General features: G+C 45.5%; 1 protein-coding gene across 1 annotated transcript in view; it reads left to right on the forward strand.

Annotated features, from left to right (window-relative positions):
- Positions 1-9392, forward strand: part of LOC139753440 (uncharacterized) — a 499944-nt gene that overhangs the window by 427 nt on the left and 490125 nt on the right. The window lies entirely within an intron of this gene.

A 9392-nucleotide genomic window follows, 5' to 3' on the forward strand; every position in this document is an offset into this window, starting at 1 on the left:
AACATAGCGACAGACCAATGTCATACATCCTTTAGAAATCGACTTCTGATGCTGTCGAGTTGAAATATAGGCCTCAATATTTGATCTGGAGTCGTAACAGAATCATAATAGGCAGATGGGATGATAAGATCACTAAAACGCAGTTGGAAAAGCCTAAAGGAAAGAACGTACGTAGTTGGAAAACCCCAAAGGAAAGGCCCTGAATGATATGCAAGAAGACCTTCCACTTACAATTAAAAACAAAGCTCTGGTCGTTGTGACCGATGTGGAAATCAGAGCTATGTGTTTAGGCATTATGATTTTTTCCTTTTATCATCTGACATTGTTAGATTAAGCATTTTCTTTTAACGCAGGCCTGCACCTTGCTGCCTCCTAGCACTATCCTAACGTCATTACCAGGCTCCTTTTACTCATCAAATAGACCGTAAGACTGCTATTACCTAAGACTGATACACGTATTAGGATCGCCTCCCCTACATACGTCATGGGGACGAGGCGCACCAGGAGTGCTTAAGAGCGTCGACAGATCTTGTGTGTGTGTGTGTGTGTGTGTGTGTGTATGTGTGTGTGTGTGCTGCTGGTCAGCGTGTCCCGACGCGCCAGTCCCTCACGTGTGGTGCTGATAGCCACAGTGCCCGACGCGTCGACGGCCGCACACCGCCCGGCCCACGTCTCGCACAGGGGTCGCTGGGCGTGACGTCAGACGTCAGCTCCGCCCACCAGCACCACCACGCCCACCAGCGTGTAAATGTCAGCCACACGTACACCAGGTCTGAAAAAGTCCAGGTCTCAAAGGCAGAATCTCTGTTTACCTTTTTTTTTCATGTTCCACAAATGTTCAGATTGCATGACGTGAACTTCCATGCAGATTCATATCATGCAGTCTGAACATGTATCGAATTAAAAGGAAAAAAAACTAGTGAATTCCGTCTTCGAGCTAGGAGGTACGTGATGCCCTGTCTACTTAGGCCATCCTGCAACAGACGTAGACACTGGAACGTGTAGAAAATACGACTTTTCAATCACCCAAACAAAGTCTCAAACTTTTCCGTTGCCCGCTATTGACATTTTGTACGTCGTGGACGTGAATAGAATATGAGCCTCCTTGGCTGTGATCGAAGCCTCATTACCCATTAACGAGAGAGAACGGATTCCCCCAGAGCTGGCCCGGAGATGACCCCCTGGGAACACACAGCAGATGGGAAGCGATAGGCCAGTCGATGATATATCTTTTTTTTAGTCTCCGATATGGCAGGTCTCTTAATCATTGATCCGTGTCACCCGTCTGTACTCGTACTCTCTCTCTCTCTCTCTCTCTCTCTCTCTCTCTCTCTCTCTCTCTCTCTCTCTCTCTCTCTCTCTCTCTCTCTCTCTCTCTAACGAGAATCATATCATTAATGGTGAGGAGTTCTCTCATGTATGGTATGAGAGTCTCGTTTGCAGTACTGGTGAATGTGAAGATAACCAGTGATTTCAGGAAACAAGAGTCTTGCTTTTGTTTTGCCTTGGCTGGAATTCAACAGCGTCTCCGGCGGCCTTGGTTGACTTCCCTGTCATGCAAGACAGACCAACGCAGCTCGTTCTTTGGTCGTTGGATATCAGTCATATCGGTAGGTGTCTGGTACATTCGAGCGGGCGAGTATCGCCTCTTTGCTCGCGGCCTCGAAAGTAAACAGTGTATCATACCGTGATGATCATCATTATTCAGTTGGTCGTCAGTTTACCACGTTGTCTTGATGCAGCCTTGTTGACAACATGAGTGTGTATGGTCCTTCCGATGGATGTAGTTTTTACCTTCGCAGCGCTGTGTTCCTGGCGTAGGTGGGCTATGAAGCTTGCATGGTAGGGGTTGTCGTTGTCAGTGTGAGCACAACTCCAGTTCTGCTCACCAATACCGTCAGCAGCCGATGCTTCAACCTGCGCGTTAAATGTCCCGATGTTGTGGGAATATAATTGCCGACAGTCACCTTTTGCAGAAATGATAGCTAATGCAGTTTTAAGGTATGACTGAAATAAAAAAGATATAAAGTCTTTTTTTTTTTGTAAGTTACAGATTGATGATGGTGTTGGCTGGACCTGGGAGTCTGTTGTTGGTAAACACCGGTATCACGGACATTCGATTTCGAGGCTTTTATTTATAGTCTCGCCAGTGAAAAGAACGGGACTATATTTTCACTTTGTATATGTGTGTATGTGTGTGTCTGTCTGTTTGTCTGTCTGTTTGTCTGTGCGCGTATGGAGAGATGTATATGTGTGTATCTGTATATTATTCTATTCGTCTATACGTGTGTATGTCTACACACAGAAATTTGAGGCTCAGTAGGTCATAGGAACATATATATTTTTCTTATGACTAAAGCTGGTTCAGCTTTCAGAGCGCTCAGCCAACCCCTTCGTTACGTCTATATTTGAGAGGGTGTGTGACCTTCACACCACTTGTGGACCTGGCCATCTGCAGGCTTGCCTGTATCGCCCTGCGCATCCTGACGCATCGTTCAACTTTATCTATACAGGATGAACCGAGACGTGGTCCCAACCACGTCCAGCTGGACTGATCAAATCCCAACCACGTACAGCTGGACTGATTAAATCCCTACCATGTGACGCTGGACTGATCAAATCCCAACCACGTACAGCTGGACTGATTAAATCCCTACCATGTGACGCTGGACTGATCAAATCCCAACCACGTACAGCTGGACTGATTAAATCCCTACCATGTGACGCTGGACTGATCAAATCCCAACCACGTACAGCTGGACTGATTAAATCCCTACCATGTGACGCTGGACTGATCAAATCCCAACCACGTACAGCAGGACTGATTAAATCCCTACCATGTGACGCTGGACTGATCAAAGCCCAACCACGTACAGCTGGACTGATTAAATCCCTACCATGTGACGCTGGACTGATCAAATCCCAACCACGTACAGCTGGACTGATTAAATCCCTACCATGTAACGCTGGACTGATCAAATCCCAACCACGTACAGCTGGACTGATTAAATCTCTACCATGTGACGCTGGACTGATCAAATCCCAACCACGTACAGCTGGACTGATTAAATCCCTACCATGTGACGCTGGACTGATCAAATCCCAACCACGTACAGCTGGACTGATTAAATCCCTACCATGTGACGCTGGACTGATCAAATCCCAACCACGTACAGCAGGACTGATTAAATCCCTACCATGTGACGCTGGACTGATCAAAGCCCAACCACGTACAGCTGGACTGATTAAATCCCTACCATGTGACGCTGGACTGATCAAATCCCAACCACGTACAGCTGGACTGATTAAATCCCTACCATGTGACGCTGGACTGATCAAATCCCAACCACGTACAGCAGGACTGATTAAATCCCTACCATGTGACGCTGGACTGATCAAATCCCAACCACGTACAGCTGGACTGATTAAATCCCTACCATGTGACGCTGGACTGATCAAATCCCAACCACGTACAGCTGGACTGATCAAATCCCTACCATGTGACGCTGGACTGATCAAATCCCAACCACGTACAGCTGGACTGATCAAATCCCTACCATGTGACGCTGGACTGATCAAATCCCAACCACGTACAGCTGGACTAATCAAATCCCAGCCACGTGACGCTGGACTGATCAAATCCTAGCAGCGTGACGCTGGATTAATCAAATCCCAACCATGTACCGCTGGACTGATCAAAGCACCAAACACCATGGTATGAGCGACGGAGTTTCGTATATTCAGTAAGCTGTTGAAATACATAGGTATCCCCTTAAGCATAGAAACTGGTAGTCAATGTGTTTGTCGGTAGAAAATGGGGGTCGGAGAGGTCGACACACATTAAACAAGATTTCTTCATCTATGAATTCTTTTTTCGTTGACTTTTATGTAGACTTACACCTTAAAACTGTATTGAAAACGTCATTAGATCACATATGTTCAAACTCACTAATAAGCTGTCTCTGGTTTCCGAGCATGAGAGTAAAGAAGAAGGTCCTCAAGATCCAGAAAGTTCCCATACATATCCCAAAGTCATCCCACACCCTTATCCCAAGGCAGCAGCGTCATCATCTGTTGCCTTGGCGTTAGAGCTGTACGTACATCAAGTTTGTCATGATTAATTCTATATGAGACCTCGATCTGCCGTCCTAGTAAGGTCATCCAAGGTCGATGACCCTTGGAAAAAAAAGGGGAAAAAAAGAAGCTTCCAGGACGGGGGAGGGAAGCTTCCAGGACGGGGGAAGGAAGCTTCCAGGACGGGGAAAGAAGCTTCCAAAGCTTCCAGGACGGGGAAGGGAAACTTCCAGGACGGAAGAGGGAAGCTTTCAGGACGAGGGAGGGAAGCTTCCAGGACGGGGGAGGGAAGCTTCCAGGACGGGGAAAGAAGCTTCCAAAGCTTCCAGGATGGGGGAGGGAAGCTTCCAGGACGAGGGAGGGAAGCTTCCAAGATGGGAAAGGGAAGCTTCCAGGACGAGGGAGGGAAGCTTCCAGGATGGGGGAGGGAAGCTTCCAGGACGAGGGAGGGAAGCTTCCAGGACGAGGGAGGGAAGCTTCCAGGATGGGGGAGGGAAGCTTCCAGGACGGGGGTGGGAAGCTTCCAGGACGGGGTTGAGGGGGAGGGGGTGGAATTCATTTACATAATATGACGTTCCATCTTTAATACGAGTCGCTTCTGATAGACTACTTTCAAGTCGTCGTTCTCTCACGCAACAGCGCGACGTCGCCTCTCCCTGCCAGCAGGGAGAGGCGACGGTCGCCATGGTTCCGTAAGTTAGGAATTAGCTCCAGTATTGTAAAGAAAATGAAATATTTCCCCTTGAGACGTATTAACGTGGATTCTTTGCATGAGTCCGAGATTCTGTGCATGATTTTGAGTGCTGGTAATGCTGGCTGCTGTGGATTTTCTGTTTATACACTGATTAGTTACGTGTTTCACCTTGCCTTACGTTATTTTCTTTTGTCTTGTCTTAATTTTTCGTCATTACGTCATCGTCTCCTTTCGGTTTTGTTTTACTCATTCTTGTGTTGGATTATTTCCAGTCGAATCTTCCAGTAATATTTCATATTTTTATCCGATCATTCTGAAGCCTAACGTGTTGTTTTCGTCCGTAATTCTTCTTACTCAATTAAAATCTTTTTAAAACTCTCAACTTCCTTTTTTTCTGATTATCTTGCTCAATTAACTTCTCCGGATGCATTTGATTTCCCTTGATCGCTCAAGTTCTTGTTACAATCTTTGAACTCCTTCCTTCCTTCGTTTTACGTATTTTACCGCTCGTCATTTACAACTGATCTTTTTATTATCCAACTTTGTACCTTTCTTCTCTTCTGGGACGATATTGAGGAAGGCCTTGATATGATTATCAAGTGCCTGGAAACAAACTGCATGAGTCTGTTATGTAAGGCAGACTTGGGTGTTGACACTGTCCTCACCCTATCGCCAGGAGAGTAGTTGCGGAAACCTGTTACCTGCCAGGAAATATTAACTCAAGGGTCTAAGGAAGTATTCAGCAAACTGACTACATCATACTTAAGGCCAAAACTAAGATAAGCTTCTCAAGCTTGGTCACCGTTCTTAAAGAAGCACAATGAGCCAACAGAGAAGTTCCTGCAGACAGCAACAAAGATGGTACCAGAATTCACTTCTCTTTGACTACAACATCAATTTTGACCTTGTGTTCGTCAGTTCACTCTAATTTCACCACTTTCATACCCGTGCATCTATTTGTCGCCTCACAATTCCTCTGACGTCTTTCTTACCTATCTTTTTTCACATACTTCTGACCTCTGTAGCAGCTGGAACTGACTCCTCAATACCCTTCGCCTGTGGAAAAGCTCTTGGAAGGGTCGTTACTATTTACGAATAAACGGACATCTTTGGAAAGTATTGAACATCAAAAGGAACACATTTAGGAAAATGACATAAAATAATCACCATAAATACATCGAGTAAAATTCATCGTGTCGTATGCACTGCTGAAAAGTGAATCTTTATACTTCACTGAACACTGAAGCATCAGGCGATGTGAATAGCAAAGTGTGAGGACCATACGCATAAAGATTACTCCCCGACAGCTTAGATAAGTCACTCCACGATGACTCGGGGGACACCAACGCCCAACAGTCACCGTGTTGAAGCCGTAGTCAGCTCCTCTCCGTAAAGTAACTCTCCTCACTCGTCTCCTCCCTGAGCAAGGCCTCTCCGAGCTATCTCTACCCAGTCCTCTACCGGGCCTCAGCGAGACTTGAAAAGAAAGACACTGGTTCAAGATATGACAGTGGCCCTACATCAGCTGGCTACTCCACGCTCGCTCAACAACCCGACAAGAGAGAATGAAGCTTGCGTGGGTGGTGTCTTTAGAAACGCGCCTCTTCCATTCCCCGACGCCTACTTCGAGTGGAAAAAAGTAGCATCAGGACACTAGCCGACAAAAATTCAGCCTTGCAGTGACCAATTCATTTTACCATCCATAGTTAAACTATCCCAAACTACTTACTTGCACTGCTACTACCTCGAACTGAACTACGCAGCAAGTACCTACTCTTTCCAGCCAGTGTTACACTCCCCGATTACCACTTGCGGCGAGATGGACGCCCCTCCCCACCAAAATATTCTCGTGGCATTTTCTTCTCGTAAAACATTTGTTTTATATAATATACAGTATAACAGCATTGTTTGTATCAACGTTCTACCTGCATGGATTCAGACACAATATATCCAGCTGTTAGAGACAGTTCAAGCAAGTCACAACATTCTCCTGACACGCTCTGGTCTCTTATCCTCCTTTCTCTATATTCTTAATGTCGTATTCGCTTATTCATGTTCACTTTAACCTCCTGTCTTCCTTCTCGCCTCCCTGTGTCCTCTTATTGTCTCGCTCGTCTTCCTCTGGCCTCACAGTTCCCTCTTTACATCCTTGAGATCTTTATCCTATCCCCTCCAACATAATGACCTCTGACCTCCTCCCAATCTCCTGACCTTCTATCCTCGTAACCTCTGGAACTCCTGACCTCCTCTTCTTCCCTTAACCTCTTACCTCCACCATACAGGCTTCCTCGGCCACAGCCCACGCGAGCTGGATCAGATCAGTTCAGGATATTCCGGCAATATTTCATAACCCTTTTTTTCCTCATGGGGTTTGCAATTAAGGTGAATAGAACGGACGAAGAAAAACCTAAGTGATTAATCATAGGCGGGTTAATAATAGTGCCTGCTCCCTCCCCCCTACCCGCTGCTGCCCATTGTCTGCGTGCGTAATGTGGATTCATAGAACGTTCTCTTTTTTTTTTTTTCACTTTGTAAGATTTAACTTTCATCTTCAGCTTTAGGGGTCGCACAGCATAATGACGTTGTAAAATACATTGCCTATGCTCGGGCTAATTAAATACCATAAATTTTAGAGCTATGATGCGTCTAATCTTTCATCCAGATTTTGTGTCAGTATTAGAATTTACCAGCACACACGAAGCCGGTCGTTCATCCAGAGTATGTAAGATCTAATCGAACTCGAGACACAGTATTGCCATCACGGTATTTGAGTGAATTCTAAAAGTAAGCCAAATTGCTTTGAGGCCCCAATTAAGGGCCAGGTTTCTCACTGACGTCAGACACTGAATGAGATATGAAAAAATTAGGTAAAGAGCAAGGAAGGAAGAGAAAGAGAAGAGAAGAGGTAAAGAATAGTTGTATATGTGAAGATTAGATATCAACTTTAGCCCAATATCGTAGTTTGAATGAGAGGGAAGATAAAACCAGCGATCATGACACGTAGGGTGGAAAGATGGTACCGGGCGTCACCTCAACACTCCTAATTAAACTCCCACCGTCCAGCAGTCTACCTCTCTGGTTGCACTTACATGCAATAACCCACAGACGAGTATCGGCCTGCAGGGGTTGAGGTTACCATCCCTACAGATGACACACGTGTGCGTAGGGTTCTGAACGTCAGTCTGAGAGAACCAGGGTGACTGGTGACCACAGTGCTGGGAGACAGGGGTTCCCCAAGGAGCAAATATTCACTGATGGATGCTTTGCAACGCACAGACTCAGCACTGAAGACCTCCTTTTTGGTTTTTACACTCACGGAGGACCCGAACTTTGTAAGTCAGGTATAACATTTAATGAGTCTTAACTACTTCATTCATTTCGTAGGCATCATAGGAAGTCTGCTGCTTGAATATGGTGACTTTTAACTACTTCCTTCACCTCGAAGGTGTCGTAGGAAGTCTGCCCGCATAGGGTGACTTTAGTAGTCTTAACGTCATTCCATTTTGTCTCCTTGTGTTCAGGGTGCGGGGTGAACTCCAGACCAGAAGAGGCTGCTAGATCTTCAAAGAGAGATAGGTTATGGTTTCCTGCGATTGCCTTTCACAAAAATTGGAAGTTCTGTTTCCTAATAAGATTCTCTCTCTCTCTCTCTCTCTCTCTCTCTCTCTCTCTCTCTCTCTCTCTCTCTCTCTCTCTCTCTCTCTCTCTCTCTCTCTCTCTCTCTCTTTTCCATGCATCGTCAGTCCTTCTGGCCAGGAACCGCCCACATCACCGCCGTTTTCTCTGGTTTTAGATCAATAACTGCTCCTCCTGTGTTTATTGTACCGTATGTCTGACTCTCTCTATCTCTCTCTCTCTCTCTCTCTCTCTCTCTCTCTCTCTCTCTCTCTCTCTCTCTCTCTCTCTCCCCCATCTTCTAACTCTTCCTCAAGCCTAACTCTCTTATCTTCTCAATTATTCCTCCACCTTCACACACGGCTCATGCCTAGCACTTTCCATCTCCCTCACACATAACTCTCCATCTCATAGCTAACGCTCCAGCTCCACCTTTCATCTAACCTTCAGCCTTTGACACCCATCCTTCTAATCCCCTTACCTCTGCCATCCTCACATCTAACCCTAAGATACGGAGAGCAATCCTTAATTGTATATGACACAGGAAAGGTGTTTGATCTCATAACAAGAAACATAAACGAAGAACTATTCACTCTCTATAGCGCCATCGTCAGACCTCACACTTAGAATAAGCTGTTTGGTTCTGGTCACCAAACGCGATCAGAGGGGAAGAGAAAAACTAGAGCAGATACAGAGATGAGCAACGGACCTAATTCTGTCACCAGGAAATATGCTCAGTGAAAAAAAAAAGTAGAGAAACATAGAATTATTTTCTGTAAAAGAAGAAGGAAAAAACGCACACTTTAAGGGTATTTGATACAATTTCTCGAATATTGAAAGACTTCGAAAACGTAAGACAACATCCTCTCCCATATATTAGATAGAGATCCAGCAGCCAGAATTAGTGGCTTGTAATCAAGAGGAAGGAGACTCAATACTAACATGGGCAAAAGAGTCTTCGACTCGAGAGTTATAAAACTGGAAGAAAGTACCGCCAGAAGTTGTCAGT

The sequence above is a fragment of the Panulirus ornatus genome, chromosome 2 (assembly GCF_036320965.1).
Source record: "Panulirus ornatus isolate Po-2019 chromosome 2, ASM3632096v1, whole genome shotgun sequence".
Lineage (NCBI taxonomy): Eukaryota > Metazoa > Arthropoda > Malacostraca > Decapoda > Palinuridae > Panulirus > Panulirus ornatus.